Below are 24549 nucleotides of genomic sequence, written 5' to 3'. Positions count from 1 at the left end.
AGGTCAAAGCCAAAGCGCAGTGTTAACATGGAGCAGTTTCACCAACACCAGCAGCAATTCCAGCACAGGGTCTTTAAGACCAAAAATTGAGAAAAGGGGGGGGGGGGGGGGGGGGTGCGAACAAAAGAAAAAAAGTGTATATGCAAAACTTACCACTGCCTTTACCAGGAGTGAGGTTTCCTGTTCTCCACCAGAGAGCAAGGTAATCTCAAGGTGTGCCAAGGTTTAGCTGGTGATTTTCTGTAAAGACAAAGGGAATATTATCCTTGTGCATGTAAAATAATATTTATACATCAATATGAGTAATCTTTCATATCTTGCAGCTATTTCCCTACACTCTGTAGAAGAGTTGGTACCCTGTTAGCCTGCAGCCTAAAATGGCCCGTGAGACATAATTTTTAATATGTTTTTCCAGTTCAAAGTATCCAAAGTACCCTGCACGTATCAAAAGCCACCCCAGTGGTATTTTACAGCACAAGACCAAGCTGTGTTTTGCACACACTGGGGCCCAAAGCACAGTGATACAGCATTGGAGGGCTGCATCAGGCAGGAAGAGCTAAATCTGGGGCAGTCACATCCTGCTGTCATTGGGGAGTGACCTGTCCCTCCAACCTTCCCCTGTTCTTGTGAAAAGCAAAACTGTTCAGCATTCAATCCACTGCAGCAATTGCCAGGTTTTGCTATTCCCTTCACCTTTCCAGCATGCACAAAACAGCACCGTGTTTCAGGTAATTGCAATCTTTTTCTGTTCCCTCACTGCAGAGGCCATAGCCTGACGCACTTGAAACGAGCAGCACGCCCACACCAGCAGATCCTATTCCCTTTCTCTTGATTTATTAGCCGCTTCTGAAGCGGAGCTCAGTCAAATCAATGGGTCGGCCACAGTCACTCTGGGTGTAAATGCATAGTAACTCCTACAAATATATGGTGTTATTGATGGCACAAGCACTTACAAGGCATCTTTGATCAAACATACCCTTTTATGGCTAAGTGTTGTTCATGATGACATATTTATGATTTAAGCATAGATAAGTCAGGAAGATTTCCTTAAAAATTTCTGCATAATCCTAGTTTCCCCTTGAGTATCCCATAGTGCTCCTATTCATCTTTCTTCCCTCTTATCAGTAGTTTAATTGGCCCATCAACTAGTGGCAAAAGAGTTTAGCCTTGGATACTGTGTCCTTTATCACTAGTCTGCCCAGTTTATGTTGTTGTGCTTGTTTATTGCTTTCCCTGTTACTTGTCATATACTGTCCTCCACCAGATAGCCTAAATGAAGCAGGTGCACTCACACCTTTCTACGTACCCTTGCAAAATGGAGGGAAAAAGCATCTCAGAGTAGGTAGGAGGAAAAGCAGGTCTTCAAAGGTCAGAGGGATTTGCGGTGCTAAACATGCATCCCAAAAAGATCTCTTCCGCTTTTCAGTCCTTATCAACTGCAGGACAACATTCACTCGAGTCCACCTGGCCCTAGCTGGTAAATAGCTCTGAAAGCTATTGAATTTTGTTTGCTTTTAATCAATTGTCAGGCTGTTGTGTTGCCCTCAAGGCTTTAGGCACAAGTTATTTGAGCTTATTTTTCTGTTTCCGCCTCCTGCCCCCCCATTGAGAAAATACTTCTTGTTGCTTTCTGTTAAAAGAAAGCTACAGCTGTATTTCAGCTTTCCCTCTTTTGGCAGCATGTCTCTGATCTCACAAGTATCTCTCTATTGACATCTCTATTTGGCATCAAAGAACTATCTCTATTCTTCAGGTAGTATAATTTTGGTGCTTTGCTGCATCAGGTGAAACGAAGGTAAGGATACTTTTTGGAGCTGTGTTTTCCAAGCCTGCTCACAACCCTCACAGTCTGGAAAAGGAGGAAAGAAAACCCAGATCTGCAATGGAGGGTAGATCTGGAGCTTGCCTTCCAGGGCACACATAAAATCCTCCTCAGGTAGCTCTTTTACAGAAGAAACTGTGTCACAGCTTTTCCATGAAACATTCAATTGTTTCTTCCTCACCATTACTATCACTAATATAATGATGCCTTTCCTTCCCAAGCACAAACCCCAATTCACAACAAACTAAATTGGTTGAAAACAAGTAATAACTCTGCCAACAGTAAGCAGCCTTTAGCCCCATAAATTAGGAATTGCAAGCCAATAAACGCCTCGCTTCATCCTTCCTTTTCTCCTGCAGATATCAGAGGGGATCTCACATGATGATTTCTTTCAGAAGTCAGAAGTTTTCCCCCCTCCTTTTTCAGCTAAAGACAAAGGGCACTGATTGCATCAGACATACTAACTTTGTGCAGTAAAGTTATGCCAGTATCAGTGGTTCAGTAGACATGAGTAAAGTCACCTACATTAATTTTTAGGGGTAAAAATCAATGGGTTTGCTTATAAATTCTATTCTTTTAAGAGAATGCTCTTTCCTACTTGGTCTAAGGTTTGGCAAAGACATAGCTTGGTCCTCTTGGACTAGTATAATCCGGATCCCCACTGCTGTCAGCGAGCAGACATCAGAGAGGTTTCATTTTTCCTCCCATGTCTGTTTGCTGAAAAGGTTGAACACTTTGCAATTAGAAAAGCCACTGCAAGCAAACTCTCATGAAGCAGAAAAGTGTTACCATGACTCCAAACTTCATTAACACGGCAAATATATGTAGGTTTCTCAGAAACATCATTTGTCCCCAATATTTTCACGCCTATCTTGATTCATTCCAAGTACACATTCCATTATCAACTGAGCCTTTATTCCTGTTTCCTTACTTCCAGTTGGTATCATCTAACAATGCAGATGACTGCAGCTTTGATTTTCTCCTGTGACGATGTATCCTGTTATTGCTGCTTTTTTTAAAATTCGTTTTTAATGTAACTATTTGCCTAGGAATGTCATTTCATCAAACATGCTCCCTGGTTAATTAGGTTTGCTGAGTGTTTCTTAGCCTCGCTGTTAGGCCTTCCATTTCCCCTTAACGATGACTCCACTGGATTGTTCTGCAGCGATGAATCTCCTCAAAGTTCTCATTCCGAATGTGCATTTTGTATATACTTTTCTAGGCCTATTTAGGACAAGGAGCAATTACATGGCTGACAGTTCTGCAGAAAAGGATTGATGATAATAACAGGGAGTCAGCAATACCCTCCAGTTTGTAAGAAAGATAAACATCAGATGGGGACACGATGCATGGCTGTTAGATGTTCAGAGCAGTGGGAGGGAACCAATAACATTTTCCGTATGTGAAAAGGATTTCTGTATGGAAAAGGAATAACGTGATCTCTGTGCCCTCTCTAGGGAAGATACCTGTAACATGGGCAGGACATTCAAGCATTCCCATGAAATACAAGCAGCTTATTGCATGGCTTGACAGGCATCTCATGTAATGGATGTCTGCATTTTGATGAATGAACATCTGAACAGTTGTGTCATTACACTAGGATATACTCCACACAACTCATGTTTGGTTTTTGGTTCCTTTTTTTCCCCAAGTAGTAGAGGGAATTAGCAGAATATTCTGCTTTCTTTTGATGCAGAAAGTGGGACTTGAAATGCAGTAGTCAGTTCTGTTGCATCCTTTCAGTCAAGTAAATATTGAGAGAGGAATTCAGAACAAATTCTCTGAAAAAACCTAAGTATCTGGATGATTGTAAAAAGAGAAACAAATAAAGTCAAGTTTCTAGAAAGGTTAAACACCAGAAGTCAGCAGGAGCTAGTTAATAACTAAACCTGCAAAAAGAAAAATGAGAAAGAGTAGTTTAAATTGCTCCGTATATGTAAAAAAAAAATAATAAAAAAACCCCAACACATCTTCCTCCTGACAATGAATATAGCAGATAAAAATGATGAACTGCCAGGGGAAAACACATACAGGAATTCCTCCAGGAAATGACTTCATCTTCAAGACACTTTCAAACAGATGCAGCAATGACAGAGAAGCAAGTAGGAAGGTACTGAAAAGCTGCAAGTAATTTGACATTTGAAGAAAATACTGACTGGATCTAAAGAGAATGTTCTGATCTAGAGTGGCCTGATCTGGGTTTGGGCATCCACCTCCCTCCCCTCCTTCCTTCCAGGCCCTCAGCTTAGGTCAGTTTTGCCCTCAGCCCTCTCAAAGTAATTATTCCTCTTCCCAGAATATCCTCTAGCCTGTCAGTATTTTCCTGGTAATTAAATATAAATATATATAAATAGCCAGAAACTGTTGTGTTGTTGCAGGGTAACTGCTGTGTGGAGAGATGCTCATGACCATTTGTGATCCATGCACAAAGCTACTGCTGAAACAGTTGTCTGTTCCCTCCTGCTCTTTTGTCTGCTGCAAGGCATTTTTGTGTACTTCATTTGCATGCTTTTATATTTATGAAAAAGAAACAGATTTGCTTCTCTTAATATCCCCAGCTCCTTCCTGCCCAATAATAAAATCTGTAAATGCGCACCTATTGTTTTCTGCAAGTTCCCAGTTCATACTCCTTTCCCTCTGTTTCCACCCGCCTCCTCCGCAAGGTGAGATTCTCCACTCCTTTCCAGGCTGGAGCATCTCATCTTCTGCAAGCCTTCACCTCCTTTTGAATTAACTTTTCTATTTGTAGTGGTAGGTGCACCATAGGATCCCCAGGCATTTTCACCACACTCCGTACTTTCTCGTCCTGTTGGCTAGGGAAGGTGTTAAAAAGGACAAGAGCTATTACCATTTTCCATAGAGATGTTTTAGCTCAGGTCTGACACTTGCCATCCTTTGCTGAGTCTTTCAGCCATTCACTAACACATCTGAGAAAGCTCTTGTGTCAGCCAATGTGAATATTTCATGAGCTACTGCAAAAAATAATTCACTCAAATTCAGTTATAAGTAGCTCAGGTACAAACACTTCCTATCAAAGGTGTTTAACATTTCATATAAAAGGACCTTGCTTTTACCTGTCTTACAACTTTGCCAAAAGTTTAAACTTTTTGAGGTTACTGCTTGTTACTTCGTCTTTCCTTCTAGATGAATTTAGTTAGATTTCTTCTTTTTGTTTGTAAGTTTTCTTCTTACACCTACAAGATCTGTTGACAGTGATCATTAAAGTTGTGGTTCATTGAGAAGCTCAAATAACTGAGACACAATTCACTTGGAATTGCATGTATTCCATAATGCCATTTCATAATTAATTGCTTTCACTACCATTAATCGTCTTTCTACAAAACCCATGAGCTCCTACAGTGCCTAGGCTAGAACAACAGAATTGTTAACTGAATTCCAGTTTTAAGATCTGAAGCACAGGTAACTGCATCATTCTGAAAAACATAACTGGCCTTTGGTATCTTAATATAAGTCTCTGAAGGGCTGCAACAAGTTTATTTCGCTGTCCAAATTGAGAGAACAATGTGAAGGAGATATTAGGGGATACTTGGTATCAGTAAGAATTTAGAAATAAATGTGCAGTTTCATGCTGTGTCATTGACGTGCCATGACTTTTGTTTCAAAACTTTGTGAGTTAATATTAAGAATTCCATTCCTCATCATGCACTAGAGGAGACAACCACCAGAGACACCAGAAGAATAACTATTTCAATCTCTGCCTTGCATAACAAATTACCCTGGGTTGCAGTCAAGTGCTCTGCACCTCCAATTTGATTAACAGCGCCACCAGCCAGGTACCCATGAGCTATTCATAATTGCATTACAATTCATTATAGCTTTATTTCTATACACAGAGGAAAAGCTAAGTTGGATGAATACCTTCTCAGCCAGTCTCAGTAATAACCTGTTCTTTTTCATCAATAGATCCTGAAGTGCTCAAGGACTCCATGAGCTTTCAACTCAGCTATCTCAGAGTTGAGGCTTTCCAACAACAGAAGGCCTGTAATCTTTGAAGGCTTTTCATTTTGTGTAAGGCAAAAAAGAGATTCAAAAAGTTCAGTAAAAATATTGGCTTCAAACTTAGAAATTTTTTGCTCAAATTTTTAGCTCAGAGCTCCACACTGCAAATTTCACCCCAAATTCTTATAAACTTCAACCAAACTAAGTAAATCCAACTGAAGTATTATAGAAGGAAATAATTAGCAACTTTAACAACAGAGATATTACCAGTCAAAATGTAGTAAGTATATTCTGTAATAAATTATCAATCTCTGGTTTACCTTTCAGCACCTTCCCTTTTCCATTAAGATATTCACCATATTTGAGTTTTCTGTCTGGAATACATAAAAGACTAATAAATGACCAAAAGATGACAAACCAGTCACTGGCTCCTCTTTCTCTTCTGCCAAAGTATTGCCGGTATCTAGGACATCAACCTTTCTCAAAAAAAGTCTCTCTCAAAAAGAGTCTATCAAAAACTGACCACAGTTCATTCCTTTTAATACTTTCTCTAAAGATTTATACTATGGCATCTCTGCCTACCAACCTTATGGTTTATCTGTCTCTCTCCTCTATGGGAGCCAGAGTAAGAGCACTGAAGCTGAAAGCTTCTTGTGAGGAGCAGATAATGAAGAGAAGTAGCTAAAGCCCCTTGGAGCAGCCTTCTTGAATGACACATGGCAGAGCAGCACAGGAATCCCTCATACTAAAGCCTATTTCCATGCAGGTATCTGTATGCCTTAGCACACCATCCCTACCTCCAGCTTTTAAAAGCAATACTGTGTTTTCAGGATCAGCCTGCAAGTTCTGCCAGTCAGGTAGCCTTTAGCAAACTGCTGACAACACTTAGATTTCTAAATGCAGGGCTAGACTGAAAAAAATATTTCCAAGGCATCGATCTTGAACACTGAACTCTGAATAATTACAACAGAAGCCAGCTGGAGCTGTCAGGCTCAACACTTCAGAAAATCTGAGTTGCTAATTACTGATCCAGAAGCTTAAGAGCAGATGTCCATCCACTGCTGAACATCCAGGCTCCTGTTCTCTTATGTATTTCCACACCACCCATCTCTGCCTCTGCTCAGCTAAAACATCACACTCACTGCATGCAGTTACTAAGCCCATTCCTGATGTCCAAAATTATTTAAGCATTGAATTCAGAGTGCCTTTGACATTTTTTTCCCTTTTGTTTAATCAATTATTTGATGGAGACGAGAGTTGTGGGAAGCGTTTGCTTTCACCCCTCCCTATCTCCTTTTGTAAAGTCTCTCTTTGTTGAATGCCCATTTCATGTTTATCATGGTAATATTAACAGTCACAAGCCTTCACTTTTGAATAAATAGCTAGTGGTAGATTTGCTTATTTGTAGTTAGGTGTTTCTCAAAGACAGCGGTGGGAACTGCAGGCCAGTGCTGTTACAACAGAACTATAAATACTAATGGTTTCCAAAGCTTGGTATTTTAAATTACTTTCATTTAAACAGCCTGTTTCTTCTACTGTTAAGAACTCAGTAGGAAGCCTTGCAGCAATTTGCTCTTTAGAGAGAGTTGGGTGGAGAGTGAATTATTAACACTCAAAAGTCACCCATCGCGCAGATATGCACATACATAGTAAGAAGCAATATTTGGGCAAACGCGTGGTGATGACCCTGCGCTGAAGTTCAAGTGCAGCTGCTCAAAGGCATGCCCACATAAGACAGTCTCTAGGTCCAACGGGTTGGGCTCCTGCTCATCACGTTTTCCTGGAAGAGACCTGCAGGTCTGAAATTACACATTTCCACTGTTGGATATGGGGCTGCTTTAAGTCTTGTGTCTGCCAGTGAAGTTCATTAACATGTGTCATTGCTCTCTCACCCAGCTAATAACTGTGCATTGCTCGCTGACGCATAAAAGCCAACACCATGTGGGAGACAAAGTTTTACATACAGCCTAAAGCACCTCATGCTTCATATTCATTTCTAAGGTATGCAACAAAGCTTTGCCCCAGCAGTGCCACTGACAAACAAAAATATTCTTTAATGAGGCGTTTCTGGATTTGTGCTGGACCAGAGCAGCCTTATTCATGTTTTATGATGGCTTCACTGATGCTGTCTGACTGGATTTGTGTTCTTTGGCTTAATGCTTCTGGACATGAGTCCCATCGTTGGTACAGCAAAGCAGAGCAGCCAGCAGAGGCAATTCACTAGTTGCATGGCCGACTGGCACCAGCAAAGGGCTTGGCTCTTCACTTAGCAGATGTCACTTTCTATTAGTCAATTGTCAGAGATCACAATTTTTTTATCCTGACAGCACTGCTCCTATTACAGTTGTGTGGCCTCCGCAGAGAGGTCTGTCCTTGTTTGCATTCATGTCTGCATGAAGCATTTGTAAGCACAGAGTCACGTTTAGTTCTGCTTTTAGCTTAACCCAATTTTCACATCATTCGTTAATGTTGCTACAGCACCATCTTGAACCATTCAGACATCTCTCAAATGCTGCCCACTACATAAAGTGTGGCTGCAAGGTCATTTCTTTCAAGTAAAGATAAGGGAAAGAAAAAATTAATCCCTTTGACTAATCCTACGTGGGTTTTTTTTGAGGGGTTGGGTTTTTTGGAGATGTATTTGTTTTTAAATTCTGCACTAGGGTCCATAATTGAGTGCCTCAGCGGGAAGGCCACCTTCCTCCCCACCTTTCCTTGTTCAGGTGCCACTTACCAGGTGCTACCTTTATTCTGTGGGTTTGTCTGCTGCTCCTGCCAGGGCAGCAGGCACGCACAGCCCATGCTCCACTGCCACAGGGAAAAAGCACATCTCCATTGGTAAATTTTCAGTTTCTCTAAAAACATTTTTGGGGGAAATTTTTTTGGAAAAATTTTCACATTAGGCTCTGTACCTCTTTTGTATTGCCATGTGCAGACTACTTCATTTGAGTCTTCATATTGACATGAAAATGCAGCTCAGAAAATACTGAAGCTGTCTTAAACTACAGCATTAAGTAGTAAACCAGAAAGTCATTGTTGCACCATTAGCTTCATCTTTAAATCAGCTCTGGGAGGGAGTGAGAGAAGGGAGAGTAGTGAGTGTATGTGGTAATTAGAATTGCATTACCAATAAATCAGCTAAGAAAACCAGCTTCCTTTTAGTTTCCTTGAATTTAGCCATTGCCCGAGAACCTTGTAACAACAGAGCTGCAGTATGATTAAATCCATAGTTAATAACTACAGTATTTCAACCCCACTCTGCATGTGCTCAGCCCAGTATGGTCAACCATAGTCCTCTCATGCTCAGAAATCAGACCCCTGCCAGACACGGAGGAGAAGAGGAATAGAGTTACAGGTCTGAACAAGGTAGGTTAGTCCATAATTATGGACACTGATCAAGAAAAAGCACAGGAGGCTTTGTGTCAAGGAATAATTGGCACATCAGAGTCCTACGAGTGAACTTAAGTTCTTCTCAGCATGTTGCCTTGCTCCTTGTTCTGCCTTTGTTCCTCATGCCCTGTCTTTTCTGTGTTGTTAAAAAGCTGTGAGTTTTAGTTTTGTAAATACCTCGTATAAATTCCTTTCTCCAAGCACTGCACATCAGCACTTTCAGATCCCCAGATGCTGAACCTTTCAGTTCTGGCAGACCATACATATATTGTATTAATTTATTTAGGAAGAAGAGAGTATGTTTGGTTCAGATATAATTATATGCTGCACATTCACCCATAAAAGTAATTTGCAAATGACCTAAGCTTCACCTCAACTGTGATTTGGGACCAGGGTCTCTATGTTGCAGATGGGTACACGGAGACAACATAGAGAGAAATCTGCTCTGCCACCCACACAAAAACCACAGATCATCAACACCTCCCCCCTCACACACCATACACACAAAAGAACCTCTGGAAGCTACACAGTCTGTCCAATTTCCCTTAATTAAAGTTAGTGCAGATTCCTTCAATGAAATTAGACTAATCAGGGCGTATCAGTGAATCAGTAATAAAATCTTGCGCTGTCGATGCTGAGCTGTTTGCTGCACCATGCACTGGATCGCAAGGCAATTATGTGGATAACAATACAACACATGCACTACCACAGGATTCCAGATATGTTACCAAGATAACAGCTCACAATTCACAAGCAGCTAATTTATGCAATTTTCTTTGATGCACCTTATTAAACATTTATCAACAAAAACAAGCTCCCCTCTTCCCCATCTGCTAGGCTCAAGCCCAAGGCTTTGCAAAGCTTTACTGCTATCACAGGTGAGTTAGTACCAGGCAGAAGATCACCTTTGTGTTGAAAGGCAGTAATCCTGAAAAAAAGAAAAAGAAGTTCTGCCCCCGGAACAAAAAGAAAAGCGACTTACACCATTAGCTTGGCTGAGGTCCATCTAGGAGACAAGGCTGGAGCAGCAACTGCACAGCTCAGCTCAGAGAAGGTTCTAGGTGCCTGGGGCTGAGCTCAAATAGAGCCTGCAGGTGGGGCTGCTTAGGGTAACGAAGCTGTTAGTCAGCTCAGGGCTCCTACAGCTGTGCTCCAGGAAGCCTGTGAGGCCGCTGGCAGAGGAATGGACTGGTGGCAGAGACTCAGTGGTAAAGGGCTGTGAGCTGAGCCTTGTGTAAGGGAGAAGCAGGCTGTGCTCCAGTGGTGAGAGGCTAGTGGGGTTTTTGGGGTTTGCCTTAAAGCTGAGTCTGGGAGGCAGGTCTATGATCTTTATTTGTATTTGGCCAGGCTAACTCAGAAAAATACCTCTCCAGAGCTCCAGGTGGCATCAGTGACTGCTTGGACCCAGGCAATCTCTGGACTCAAACCAGGCCTCCACTTAAAAGTGGCAGCTACTTGTTGACACCCAGAGTCCTGTAGAATTTGGGAAGCAAAACTGCTTTTATTTTTATAAGAAAACAGGATTCCTATTTAGCTTACAAGAGACTACAACTCTTACATTTCCCATTGATCTTCCCAACTATGCAATGCTGAGCCTTAGGTGGTACCTAAGCCTGACTTATTCCCGTATCTCAGCAACTGCAGCATCTTGCTTCTCAAAGGCAGAAGTTGCATTTGCAGGGATGCTATTCCATGACAGGGTGGGTGCATCATGCCAATATGCTGCTTTTTGCAGCAGGTGTTTTATATAAACCTGTCTTTAAATGTCCCCTGCTGTGAGGGAGGAGAAGTAGTGGGAAGGGAACACTCATCTGGGCTTAATGTCATGTTTTATATAAATAGGTGAAGGAGAAACAATTGACAAACACCCAATATTCTTTAGCTGAATAAGGAGAATGGCAGCAGCACAAAAGTAGCATTTTGTGTCTAGTAGATCCCTTGATTTAAGAAGCCTCGTCTTTTATCTGACTTAAACATCTTGCTCTGAATGCTACCATATTTGACACCCCCCCCTCTGTGCACCCTGTTCCTGACACCTTGAAGATCACAGATGGTGACTTTTCCTAGAGCACTGTGTGCTTAAACACTTGAGAAATGACACATGCTGTGCACACCACGATAGACAGTGAGCCTTAGACAGGGACTGACCCTCGCCTGCAGGCAGAGTAACTCAAGCTGCATTTTTGCATGGCAATTTCTCATAACTGCTTTAAGAGAACAAATGTAAAAGGAACAGCCAGCCATTGGGAGCCATCTTCTACCCGGGTTAGCAGCTCCTGCTCTACCACTGAACTGGCTGGAGCTGGCAGGGAGAAGCAGTGCCCAGCACTGTTCATTTCTGGCACGCATGCTATCATATTACAAAAAGCACTTTAACACCATGATGGATTAAAAAAATATGTATCTTCTGCCTTATAAAGTTTACATTAATAAAAATAGTAAATAAGCCATCTTCTGCAATGTTTGTACAATGCTCAAGTTGTAAGCTCAGCAGAGGTCCCTAAGCACTACATTAAGTGAACAAGGAACACTGATCTCAGAGAAATCAATGTCTCCTGTTAGTGCTGAAGGGGAGAAAATAATTCTGCATGCACTTTCAGGTGGGTGGCTTTACACCGTGACCAGTGTTTCCCTCACTAGTCAGTCAGGAATGAAATCCCCACTGATAAATTTTTGCAAGGCCAGTGGCAGGAGACCGAGACCCTGAAAAGCAAACATGGTAACTTATAGTGAGACCATGTCAAATTACAGGATTTTTACATTGAAATTATAATAATTTGCAGTTTTGTAAGTGCTGTGATAAGGCTGGCAATGAAGACATGTGGGCAGGAGGTTTTGGAGACAAGGGGACCCCCACAAACATCCTCCTTGTAACTGAGGCTACTAAAAGTGGATGCAGCAGGCACTGATCCAAACCAGCTCCTATAGCCCCCATTCCTCAAATCCCAGCTGTTGCCTTCCATCCTCTCCTCTGGGCTTGGCTCCAGTATGGTTTTGCTCTGTTTGCCGCAGCAGGAAATCCAGCTCAGGGTTCCCTTCCTTTCCTACCTGCAATCAGAAGCAGTCAGGCAAGGCTAACCACTGCTGCCCTGGGTACCTCTGTGGTCCTCAGCTCAGCCCCAGACCCACGCCCCCTTGGGATGGGGTGGTCTGTCTCCAACATGATCCATCTTTGCAGCAGGCCTGATTTATCAGCATACCAGACTTCATGGTGTCTATACAGCCTAGTTGTGGTTTGAGTTGAGGCTGGTGCCACTAGCTTGGAGGAAATGCAGAAACATTTTCCCATTATTTCAGCTACCTCTTCCTTTCCTTATCTCCTCACTCCTTCCCTCATCTTTCCCCCCCATTTGGAGTACCCGGTCTTAAGCTCCGCGTAGCATCAACAGCAAAAATTGTTAAAATAGAGAATCGCTATTAAAACATCATCCTTAACTTCTCTGTTCTCCCTTCAGTTCTGGACTGAGTAATTAAGGATTGCACTATTAGTCTTTACTACTTAATGAATACTGAAATACTGCCCGGAAATGAAAAGGCATGGTTTTTCTGACAGAAACAAAACAGAAATATTGTCCACTGCGAATAGTCCTCTAAGTGTTCAGTGTCACCCTGGGAGAACCTCAGTAATATCCCAATCTTCAAACTAAATGGAGAAGTGGGAATCTTATGGCTGATAACAGCTGGGCCATTATTTTAAAGATAAGAATGTTTAACGTACAATAACAAATCACATGATGAATGTTCAAATTAACAGGGTTTTTTTCAATGCTATATTCTCAGAACCACAGAAATATTGTCACTTTGACTCAGGAGTCAGCCAATTATACTGGCACATTTCTACAGAGTATATTTTACTCAAAAAAACCCCAAAACTTAAAAATGCCCAGAAACATGCAGTAGTTTCTGGTTACTGCTTTGAACTTAATTCACCTCCACTTCGTCAGTGCTACATCAAAAGGAACGTGGAGTTTATGTCTGTGTTTAACTCTGAGTACATCCAAACTAGCCTACCTTTTCAGAAAGGAGGGATGGGAAAAGAAGAGCAAGAAGGCATGGATAGAGGATTTTTAATTTCCACGGAGAAAAAACAATGTAATGAAATCTAGTATGAAGGGAGTGTTATGCCCTCTATGCACCAGATCTCATCACACTTGGGACATACAGAGGGGATACTTCACCTCCACTTCCTCTTCTGGACACAGGTATTTCATGCCTTTGCAGTCCTCAAAAGATGCAAATGCCTTTTGTAACCGAATCACAGACAGGCAGGTGGTAGGAACATTCTGGTGGATAAATATTTCTTGGGCAACACCTCCTGCTGACAAAGAACAGAACTGCCAGCAGCAAAAACAGCATGCAGGAGCACGAAGCACCTGCGGTGACCCATCCTGCACCCAACCAGCCATTCACTGCAATCACGGCTTTAAACACAAGAACCAGTTCTGTGGAGTTTCATTCCTGTGCTACTTCCTCCCAGTGGTGAAGACAGAAAATAAGCAGCATGTTGAAGCTGGTGCTAAGTGATTTTGCTGATTAATAGTGAGGAACAACATCTGTTAAATGTTGTTGCTCTACCATTACAAAAGAGTAAATAACAGTGCTTCTGTGGAGATAACTGAAGGTGAATTCATCCTCAGTATTATATCCAAACCACTTTCTGCCATGAGATACAAGACTGGCAGACTTCAGAGTCTGATTCTCCCTTCAAGGATGTAAACCCATCCTGAAAATAATGGAATTTCCCAAGCATAAAAGTAAGGCACCAGTGAGGTGAGGTTTGAAGAGAAGACACCTAGTTGATTTTGGGGTTTTTTGATCCTTCTTTCTACAAAGCAGGGAGCAAAGTTGATGTAGGGTAACACCAACTAAGAGAAAATTGTCTTGCAGAAAAAGACAGTGAGCTGGTGAGGTCTGCACGCAGCTGAGGTCTGACTGGGGGGTGCAACTCCTGCCACAAGAGCTGGACCTTGTGCCGCCCATGAGTGAGACTGCAGCCCGGAGCTCTTCTCATTAAATCACAGTCAGAGTGATACTATATTTGAATTCTAAGAAATGTGCCACTCCTTGAACACTGTGCTATCTTGATTTATAGTATTAATAGCAAACACTTTGAATACAGGCTAAAATTACTCAGATGAAAAATGGCCTCATCTGGTTCAAATCCAGGCAACCGATAATCAAAGGCATTTTTAGGGCCAGGGAAATGACTTCATGGAAAAGATTGGTTGAGGAAAAAGCTGATAACTGGGATGCCTGAGATCAGGATCTTGCTTTCAGCTTGCTGTGTGACTGCAGATGCACCAGTTACAGTGATGGTCTGACAACACCGCATTTCTATTACTAAAATTTGCCATGAATTCAGCACGGCAGCATCTTGTCCAGCAGCATTCATGTTTTACCTATTCATAAGCAGGAGTCAATGACTGGAAGCTTTGCAAAATATTTTGAGAGATTAGGAATAAGGCTTCCTTCTTCTTCTAACAAAACTGAAGGGAAACCAACTCTGTAATTTTAACAGGTAGGATCAATAAGTTTCATTCTATTCATCAACTTATTATTTGTAATGCCACATAAGATGAAATTAAACCTGGATAATTTCAGCAACATTTTAAAAGATCCCAAAAGAAATGTTGGTTTAGAAAGCTAAGTTCTAGTACTCAAAATCCATGTTTTATCTGTTTTACCAAAGGCTAAAACAATCTCCCATACATGTTTCATATTTCTTTTGCTTATAACCCAGGACTAAGGGATACCTTTTATCCCAATAAACTCATGTTAGAGCTCCAAGGTGAATTTCTCATAACTGCATCCTGGAGAATATATTTTGTGAAAATGAAAAACAAACATACTGTTTACCTACCAACACTGCAGCACATTCATCAATGCAACAGAGCAGCTTGCTTCCCCCCTTCCAACATTTCGAGAGACAGGTTGCCCTGACAGGGCCATGCTGGGACTTTATCTGTAATAAAGAGCTTTTCTGCTGGGCAGACAAAATGCCTTTCTGCTAATTACCATCGTCTGAGTCTAATTCACTCCTCCCCTTCCCTTCCATGCAGAGTAGCTGTCCGCTATTCTGCTGGTTGCAGCGGTGTTAATTGAACTAGCTTCCCATTAAAGCTGCTGGCATTCAGTAAGTGCCACTGCACCGCAGCTGCTGGGTTCAACCAGGTGTTTCCAGAAGATGAGCCACCCTTGCACTACCCTGCCTCGAGCGTTTTTTATTCCAACTGATCCATAATGTGCAGTATAATATGCTTTAGGGGTTGTTTTCTCTGAGCCACCTCCTGGGAGAAGTACCACTACACCAGCAAGCTGGGCTGTGTGTTTGGAGATGGGATGCTGCTGAGCCTCTTTCACAGGGGTATGTTGTGATCCAGAAGATGGTCACTACGGACTATGTGCTAATAACCCAGTGCAGGATCAGTGTCTGGTCAGCATATATGCCTTTCAATTAACAGACACTCTGACTGCTGCTACCCCGTGCTGGCCATAATAAAGCATCACTGTTCCTCGCAGTAAAAAAAAATTCAGAGTATGACAGATAATATATTTTGTCAGTCAGGAGCTCAGAGGCCCATTCAGAAGTATAGCAATACTTCCAAGTAGCAATAGCAGAAGAGTTCCCAATGTGAGCACCTCATCCTTCTCATTAGGAAGCTGATCCACAAGCCTCAATCCATGTTTTGACTTCCCTTGCTTTTTGGAGGAGGGATACATTGGGGAGCATTTTAGGGTGGAAACATATTGTGATGAACTTCTGTTGGATCTTGCTGGTAGACTAAAATCCTTTAAATGGAAGGAAAGAAAGCTGAGATTGTGGGCTGGGCTCTCTTCTTGCATGGCCATGCCACTCTACTTTCACCTCAATTTGCCTTGTCTGTTAATATTTTCTGCCTTCAAAAAGTTTCTCTTTCTCTATACCCTCAGTGAAAGCAATGTTAAACATTTTCAGTCAACTACATATGTTTCTGAAAACTAGATTTTTTGAGGAAAATTAGTCAAAGTTCAGATTTTTAAAAGAAGTGAGATGAGATAACTCAATGTTATAAAAATACAGCAAGGTTCCAACAGCAACCCAGGCTTTCTGGAGTTTCTCTAATAGTTTAATCTGTTCATCTTTTGCAATCAGCAGATACACATTTCCTGAACACTGAAGTTGAGCAGTACAAAGCTGTATTGAATGTATCAGTGTGCAACAGACTGCAGTCAAAATCTTCAGCATGGACTCTGGCTGGAGCAGGGGAAGTCAGCGGAAATTCTGGCATTGATTTTAATAGAATTGTGCTGTCAACTTTAACATTTCTACCTTGTGGCTTCTGAGATGCTTTTTGCAGGGAGTGGAGCAACTTTAAAAATTGTGGGAATAAGCTGAGCTCCCGTATGTACCTGCCCGGCCATTAACTTCTGAGTTCACATACCCTTCCAGCCAGTGAGAGTGGTGTGCACCTCTGAAAATTTAAGCCGTTGCAGCCCAGCTGCTCCTCACTGAGGTACTGCTGCAATCCAAGGCAATGGTCCCATCCCACTCTGACTGAAAGGATGAACTTCCCAAGTAGACTCTAGTTTCATGTAAACTATTTCGGGACTGAAACTTCCTGGTGAGGCTGAAATCAGGGACAGCGTTCCACTGCCCTGGGCTGGGGTTTGCTTCCCTGCAGCATTGCAGACAGGGAGCAGTTACCTATCACTATGGGAAAAGCTGGAGAAAACCAGCAAAGAGAGACCAAAGGCTGCAGTGAAGCTAGTCAGGAGGAAAAATCCACCAACAGATGAGTAACTGGCTTGCTCAACATGAAATTTATTCTTAAGACTCTTTTTTTTGTTTTACAGCAGGAAATTGATAGCTCACTGCTTGCATGCAGGGCTACTCCTGGTAGAATTGCTAAGAAATGGGATAAGAACTATGAGCAGAATGAGCAGTTCCTGTGTACACCTCCTCCATCACATATGGGACAAAAGTCTTCCCCATAAGCATTTCTTTGCAGTAGAAATAGGGGGGAGAGAGAGAGACAGGGCTTCCAATTAATTTTCTCCATGTCCTTCTCCATGTCCCCATTGTGTTCATTTCCTTTCCAATTCTCATATCTTTGCTGGCATGAGAAAAGTCAGCAGATGCTGCCCAAGCTGTGGAGATCCCTGGTTCCCTTCTGTGCATCATATACATAAACATCTCACACATCTAAATCTTCACATCTTACGCACTGTGGAGAACTGCCCTAAGCTAAACCTGGTGCACATAAGCTGTAAAACCAGTCATTTTTAAGAGCAGCAAACAGGAGTCAGGATACATTTGCAGAGAAATAAAAGCCCATCAGTATCAAATATGCTCATATCACTCTTACCTTAAAAATTTCCAGGACATAAATCTACTGAGATAGTCCTGAGACGTGAAGATCTCTCCATCCTGTCATGACAGATGTGAGAAGTATCTACAGCTGTTTGCTAACAGGCTCCGACAAAATGCAGAATCCAATATCCCTGGATCTCTTCTAAAGAAAAAGATAAATTTAAACATCTCAATAATCTAATGAAAGACTTTGGCAATACAGAAGGAAATGTGCAATTGGTGACAAGTAGAAGTATTTAAAAGAATTGCAGGAATAATATTTTTCAGGACTTCCATCTTTCTAAAATCATTTAGGAGTAGGAATTCCAATAACTTTTAATTAGACTTCAGGGTAAAGGTTCAAAAGTGCATTTCTGTTAGATTCCAAAATGATTTAAGCATCTGAGAATAGACAGGTTTTATGATGTTACAGAACTATTTATGCACCTAACAGTATAAACAGACATTGATAATTTTTTTAAATTTTCCTAAATATTAATAGCCTACCTACATCTTTGAAAGAACAGCATTTCCCAGAGCAATCCTGCTAATTTTGCTTGCTTTAAAAAGCAAAACTGAAGTCACAGCATGGTTTGGGCTAGCTTTTGGGGGTTCATCATCCAGCCTCACCAACCGAGGCATTTCATAAAGGATCCAGATTGTCAAGCCCCAGAGCAGCATGATTGCTCCTATGAAAAAAATGAGGGAAGTACATTTGCAGATGCTTAAGCTAAGCACTACTGTAAATTTTGCTACATTACTAAAAAGCTGACACAACAGCTGAGCAGTTCTCAATGTCAAACCCCAACTGCCAGCACCAAACATTTTTCAAAATGTAATCCAATGTAAGACAACAAATGAAATGGAAGTCCTTCTGCAGGGCTTCTGCAGAGAGAATTTGAGGTCTGAATAAAATATATATTGAACTTGAAAGCCAGAATCCTACTGATTGCAAAAAGTTCAAAAACAATCTTGGCAAAATTTCCATGTTGTAAGTTTTGGGGGGCAGTGAGAGGAGAAATGTGTTGACTTAGGAATGGCAAAATAATGAAGTGTAAGAAAATGTCTCATGGGGTAAATCCTACACAGGTCAATGACAGCACATTACCCTGTGTGCTTAGATCCTCAGTTACTGACACTATTCACCACCAAATTATCCTTGTGCTCTGAAGGTAGTAGCATAGATTTTTTTATTATTTTTTTTTATGCTTACAGTCTAAAGCCATGACAATTAACCTTTTTGGTGTCTGGTGCCAAACATTTTCTTTTGCAAGTTTTGTATTTTTTGGTGGTTAGGGGCAACCTAATCCCCTTCAGTGCCTGATCAGACACATCATTGTTGAGAACTAGAGAGGATCTGGCACGATCAAGACCCTGGGAGGTGATGGGCACCCTCCCAAAGCTGTTGGGTGTCCCAGAGCTGTGCCTGCAACCCCCTGCTCCCTTACAGAGAGTTTAATATGGGAGGACCTGAAGACAAATGGGCTGGAGGCCAGGAGGTGGCCAGGGTTGGCATCAGGTATTCCCAGTGCCCTCTGAGACCTCTGTGTCTGTTTCTGTGACACTCATTACACAGAAACACCTCCCCAGGAATCAAAGCAAGCTGCAAAGAAAGATGATTTTTTTACCTGGTGTGGGAAGTGTGCTGGAGAGTCCCCAGGTACTGGAAGGAGAGTTTGCAACATGCCTTGCAAGCCCCATTACTTGTCTGCTGTATTATTCCTTCCTGTGCATACCTCCCCATACAAGCAGGTATTTTCTCTTGGCAACAGCCAGTGGGAGACTGCCTGTGTGAGGGAAAATACCACTTCATTTGGGAGATGTAGAACCTGCCTGAGAACAGAAGAACAATAAAGTGTTGGAAAGATTGAGAAGATGATGCAGAGATTAAATGCCAGGGCAATTATCATCTGGAAGATAAATTCAGGTATCTTTTTCATATACTGTCAAATTACGACAGATAAACAGACCACCTACAGAGAAAGACCTTTTAATTTAAAAAAAAGGTTTGCCTCCAGTGAGGACCAGTCAGCTGGTATTTTGTATTTCTAGCACATTTGTCACTAATGTTTTTCTTTGAAGCTTTCACTTCTCTATTGTCAACAAAATTACTGTCACCATTCAGTACACGTAACATACCTCACATGAATCCATCCTGCACAGACAAAAGTGACTGTCATGCTTGAAACAGCTGCCCTTGCAAAAGGGGTCCCACAGGAAATTTTTACATGATGGGAAAGTAACACTTCAAACAGTCTGGATATAGCTTAGTCGCTCATAATGAGGTAAACTGGTAGTTTTTCAAAATGCTTACACGAACCAGCCATTCATATTTTAATAAGCAGGTGCAAAAAGAAAGAATTAAAACTTCCTATTTTATTGGGATACATTAAAATGTGTGTTGCAGAGGATGCATGAAGCAGTCAGAAGGCTTGAAATTACAGCTTTGGGAAATTCATTTCCAAAGCAATTGAAAAGGAGCTCCACATGCTTGGCTTTGGGTGTCTGAAGTCTGTTATATGCCTTCCCCCCCCCCCCCGCCCCCCCCCATTATCCCAGTACTTCCTAGAGATCTGTATCCACTGGCCTTTTTGAAACTCAGTAAACCTCTTGTGAGGAAGACTGCCATTGTATTCAGTGCCATGGGTCCTATTCTGTAGACACAGATATTAAGCATTTTGCTAATGCAAGTGCTAAATAATAATAAAGACTGATGTTTCTTTGATATAAACTATGCCTGTGGGTCTGAAAGACAGAGGATAATGCCAGACTCTTGCTTTCTCTTTCCCTGTGAATTGGCCAAATCTTAGTGAACACTGGATCAATTTTCACCCATTTCAAATGAACAGGATCAGCAACTGTGGTCTGTTGTTTCTAGAAGGTGGTAGCTGTTAGCAGGAGTATTTTCACGTCTACTCTTGGCTAAATATGATACCTTATGCTGGAATGGCTTCTGTAAAGATGCACAGCATGAACAGATTGCATTTGTTGTTGTAAAAAGACAGTGGAAAAATCAGATGTTAGTTCATACACCAGCTAATGAGAAATACATAGGAGTCATTTGCTGTTCTGTTTTGCTTTTATAGGGTGTACTGAAGCACAGAGAGGAACTTATGAGAAGCCATCAGGACAGGCTCTGTTAGTGCCTTCTAAGACAAAAGGCTTATTGATTTCAACAAAGAATTCATCATGATTAGAAGGATTTGTGTGCTAAATCAACAGGTCTAATGTGCTGAGTAGATTTCCAAAGTCGACAGATGCCTAGAGATACATCAAAGAAACTTGTGTGATTCACAGCAACATCCCTGAGCTTTTAAAGTTGATCCCTAAGGCTGCAGAGCAGGATAAAGCAAGATAACCCTTGTAATAAAGCACAAAAAGTCACTGTCTTCACTCCCTCAAGCATATGTCATCTCCCATAAGCTATTTAGGAACCTTCTCAACACCTTATTGCAGAAATAGACTTGAAATACTTGCTACTTCTGAGCCCAAAAGATTAACATGTTTTGGTTCAGTGTGTCAAAGCAACCTGCTCAAAGAAAGGGCCAAGAAAATGCATCATAATTTAAAATAAAATAAAAGTTCACCTTCTCCTTTGCAAATTCCAATTCAGCCATCAGCAATTTTCCATCTCATAGGTCTCATTTTTATATCCTTAGTTTTAACCACAAGGCAAGGGACCATTCAGTAAATGCAGTAATAACACAAGAGTCATTTTAATTCTCACATCTCCAGCCAGTAAAATTCTTGGAAATTAGTAGAACATCAGTGGTTAATAACTGCTGAGAAACACGTGGGTCCATTTGACGTACAACCACAGCCCACTCTTGATAAGGCTTATCAGCTTTTCTCAGGTACGACAGCCTGCTGAAACCAGCTTGGAGGGTAGGATTTAACACAGAGGATCACTTTTTTGGTTTTCTCTCCCTTAAGAAACTTCTTACACCTACATAAAGGTCACTGGGCACAGGAGAGAAAGCAAGTATTAAGTTTGCTGGAGTGTCTGCTCCTAAAACTAAGCATGAAAAGGGGGAAAAGGAAAAGCATCTCACCAGGTCCTGTATTCCTGTGGGAAGACTAGGGGCTTTTTTTAGTATCCTCTGAAGCTCTTGGCAATTGGCTGCAGTGCAGTTGCAGCATCCAGATGTGAAGCACCTGACTGCCTTCACAAATATGGAACTGCTGCACTCCTCCCTGCTCAGCAAACCTTTGTGAAATGACCCAAGTAGCCCTCCACCAAAGCATAACCTAGATTTAGTCATGGATTTCTGTTTCTGGCTGTTCTTATTAGAAGCTTTGCACTAATGGTCTTGTCCTCTTATTTCTCACATTGCTTTATAATATCAAAAGTCTTTTAATTGTGACTGGACAAGAGCTTGAAAGGCAGAGATGTACTGGGAAATCTTAAGCAGCCAAATAATTGCATAAAAAACCCAAACCAAAGTCGCCATAGGCTGGAAGAGAATTAGGGGACAGTTTCATTTACATGAGCCTTCTAGTCACTCTGTTCTACATAGCTGCTTAATGGCTGCTGCTGGTGACAATGCTGACCTTGAATCACGGGTTTGCACCAGCACAGCTGCTCTGAAGTTGTTTCAGAGGGAATCACGTTTCACAATGAGCCTTACTCTGAAACAGGGTGCCTCAGGTCCTGCAAAAGCAAGTCACTGTTTTATCGAACCTCCTCAAATATATGCTCATCATAGCTGAGAATGACCTTAAAACTTGTTGAGGACTAATTCAATGCGAAGCAGTGATCACAAGGAAATGGCCACTGTAACCTTGACCATTCAGTGAATTGCCTTTTATTTTAATTTGTGTTTCAGCCCTGGCACAAGTGACACCTTGTGGCTGCCATGTTCCAGAATATTAAATGCACGGCAAAATATTGGAGGAAAACCATGCTGAAAATAAGACAGCCATATTACAGGCTTTACCTGTGCAGAGATAAATCTGAAGATTTCAAAATCTCTTCACCCTCTCACCCCTTCTCTTGCTCTCATCACCATCTTCCCCTCAGCATACTCCCTCCCAGTGTTTCTCCCTGTGTCTTTGGCTCAGTTCAATTTCCCCAGTCTCCCGCCCTGAACTGAAGCTCCTTTTTATTCCTTTACTTTGGTGTATCAGCCATATCTTTCCCAGCAACCCTACACTTTCATTTCCCTTCTGTGAACTAAACAGACTCGGATCAACCTGTTGGTGCCAGACACAATGTCTGACCGACGCTTCAGAGATAAATTCATAGCTGCACTGGCTGAGCCATGATCAAAAGATGTGGCACAAGGTACCAAAGGCAGACCAGAAGGCACAGGAGTTTGCCTTGCTAGTGGTGCAGTTAAGCTCTCATAACTATGCCAAGGACTCTTTTTTGATAATTGCTTGGCAGTATCATCTGATCTGCTGGAAGATGTTATTTCTAAGGCAGAACATTTTCAGTTGCTGCAGCCATCCAAGGAGAGAGAGGGAAGAAAGCCAATTGAAATTCTATTTTTCATAATGAGGAAGGAAATGAATTTGCAATTTCTTATTTCCAAGTGAATTCCTTACCGTGAATTGTGAGGCTGCAGGCTTAATGCCATTAGGACCTGGCAGACAAACTGGAGCTCTCCCACAGGTCCTTCTGGAGAAAAAGCCCTGAGGAGAGGGCAGCTGGGTCATCCAGTGGGACAGATCAGATATAGATGCAGTGCCTATCCCAAACAGACCCATCCCAAAGCTGAAGTTTTAACATGGGCACTAGCTTACTGCAGGAGTTGTCCTCTGAATTTTGCAGGCCGAATTGAGACACTTATTTAGCCGTCACTCTGTGTCCTGTGCTTTAATGAACATGCTTCATATTTTGTTCTGCTCCTGTCCTCAGCTGCTGTCAACAGGAAAAGCATTATCAATGTTCTCGAGAGAGCCAGGCTGTGAGTGGTTTGACCATGAGAGCAAATAAGGTCAAAAATGGGCTTTCTGGGCAATGGTATGTTATTCTGTCTACCACAAAGACCAAGAGCTGGCAGAAAACTATGAGGACAGGTATTTTGTGATATTTCCCCTGTCCTCCAGTAAATTTGTCGCTGAGTCACACCTCAGTTGTATCATGTCATTAATTAAAGGTGTTGAAAACATTAAGACAAGTATTAGCATTTCTTGAGGGCCTGGAGGTTTTTCCAGGCAATTTGAATCAATATATTCAGACTTCTCTAGAAAGGGAAATATGGCCTCTCCTCTACCTTGGAGGATAGCACTAACAGACATCTAATTTTGGAGCAATGGATCTTCCATGTTTTGTGGCTAGGTTTTTGGTCCTGGTTTGTTTGTTTCCATATAGTATGGCTGAAAGGAGTACAGGATGCCCTTGCCAGAGCTGCAGTGTAACCTATACGGTTTTCCTGGGAAAGTAATGATGATTTTAAGCGGTTTTTATAGTCATCTTCAGTACATGTGTACACATGCACACGCATATATACATATTTTTTAAACTTAGGCTTCTGGAGAAATTTACTTAGCTGCATGTCTGCCCTCCTAGCTCTCAATATTGTTAGATGCAGAAAATTTTCCCTGAAAATAAGGTTAACACATCAGCATGCTGCTGAGCTTAAAATGGCCGAGCTCTACTTCTCAGAGTTGCTTTTACAATGTGCTTCAGAACAAGTTTCTTTGCCCCAGAAAAAGCATTTTGGATATTTCAAGATAACGCACAAACATTGGCGATATTCACTTTTGAAATAAATTACAACCTTAATCTCACAGGCAAAGATGAGCTGAAACAACCCAGCTTTGATAGCAGGGAGATCACCTTCCTGGGAGGTCACAAGACACAGGCTTAGTTAGAAAAACTTCATGTTCTCTCTAGAGAATAAGAAGGATGACTGCACAATCGGGAGAAATCACCCCAAAAAGTGCATGGACTTGGCTTAGGCAAGAGAGCTGTGGAGATGGGACCTGGCATGGTCTACATGGAGGGGACATGGGAACTACATGGCTCAGTTAAAGGTTGTACCAGCGAGGCCGGGAAACTACAGCCTCCATATGGGCAACTTCCTTTTATCACTGAGCTCTG

General features: G+C 41.8%; 1 protein-coding gene across 8 annotated transcripts in view; it reads right to left on the bottom strand.

Moving 5' to 3' along the window:
- BFSP1 (beaded filament structural protein 1) overlaps positions 1 to 24549 on the bottom strand; it is a 120633-nt gene that overhangs the window by 33563 nt on the left and 62521 nt on the right. For 5 of the 8 annotated variants that reach the window (XM_054821038.1, XM_054821039.1, XM_054821042.1 and 2 more), the window contains 3 exons: positions 19130 to 19334; positions 17518 to 17664; positions 154 to 240 (listed from right to left, as the gene is read on the bottom strand). The gene's annotated coding sequence lies outside the window, so the exon portion shown is untranslated. Of the gene's footprint in view, positions 1 to 153; positions 241 to 12220; positions 12290 to 17517; positions 17665 to 18012; positions 18046 to 19129; positions 19335 to 21088; positions 21228 to 24549 lie in introns of those variants that run through there. The other 3 variants (XM_054821037.1, XM_054821045.1, XM_054821046.1) reach the window with 3 other exon arrangements.

The sequence above is a fragment of the Grus americana genome, chromosome 3 (assembly GCF_028858705.1).
Source record: "Grus americana isolate bGruAme1 chromosome 3, bGruAme1.mat, whole genome shotgun sequence".
In the NCBI taxonomy this organism is placed as follows: Eukaryota; Metazoa; Chordata; class Aves; order Gruiformes; family Gruidae; genus Grus; species Grus americana.
The sequence above is the reverse complement of the archived record's forward strand: the minus strand, read 5'-3'. Positions and strand labels throughout refer to the sequence as shown.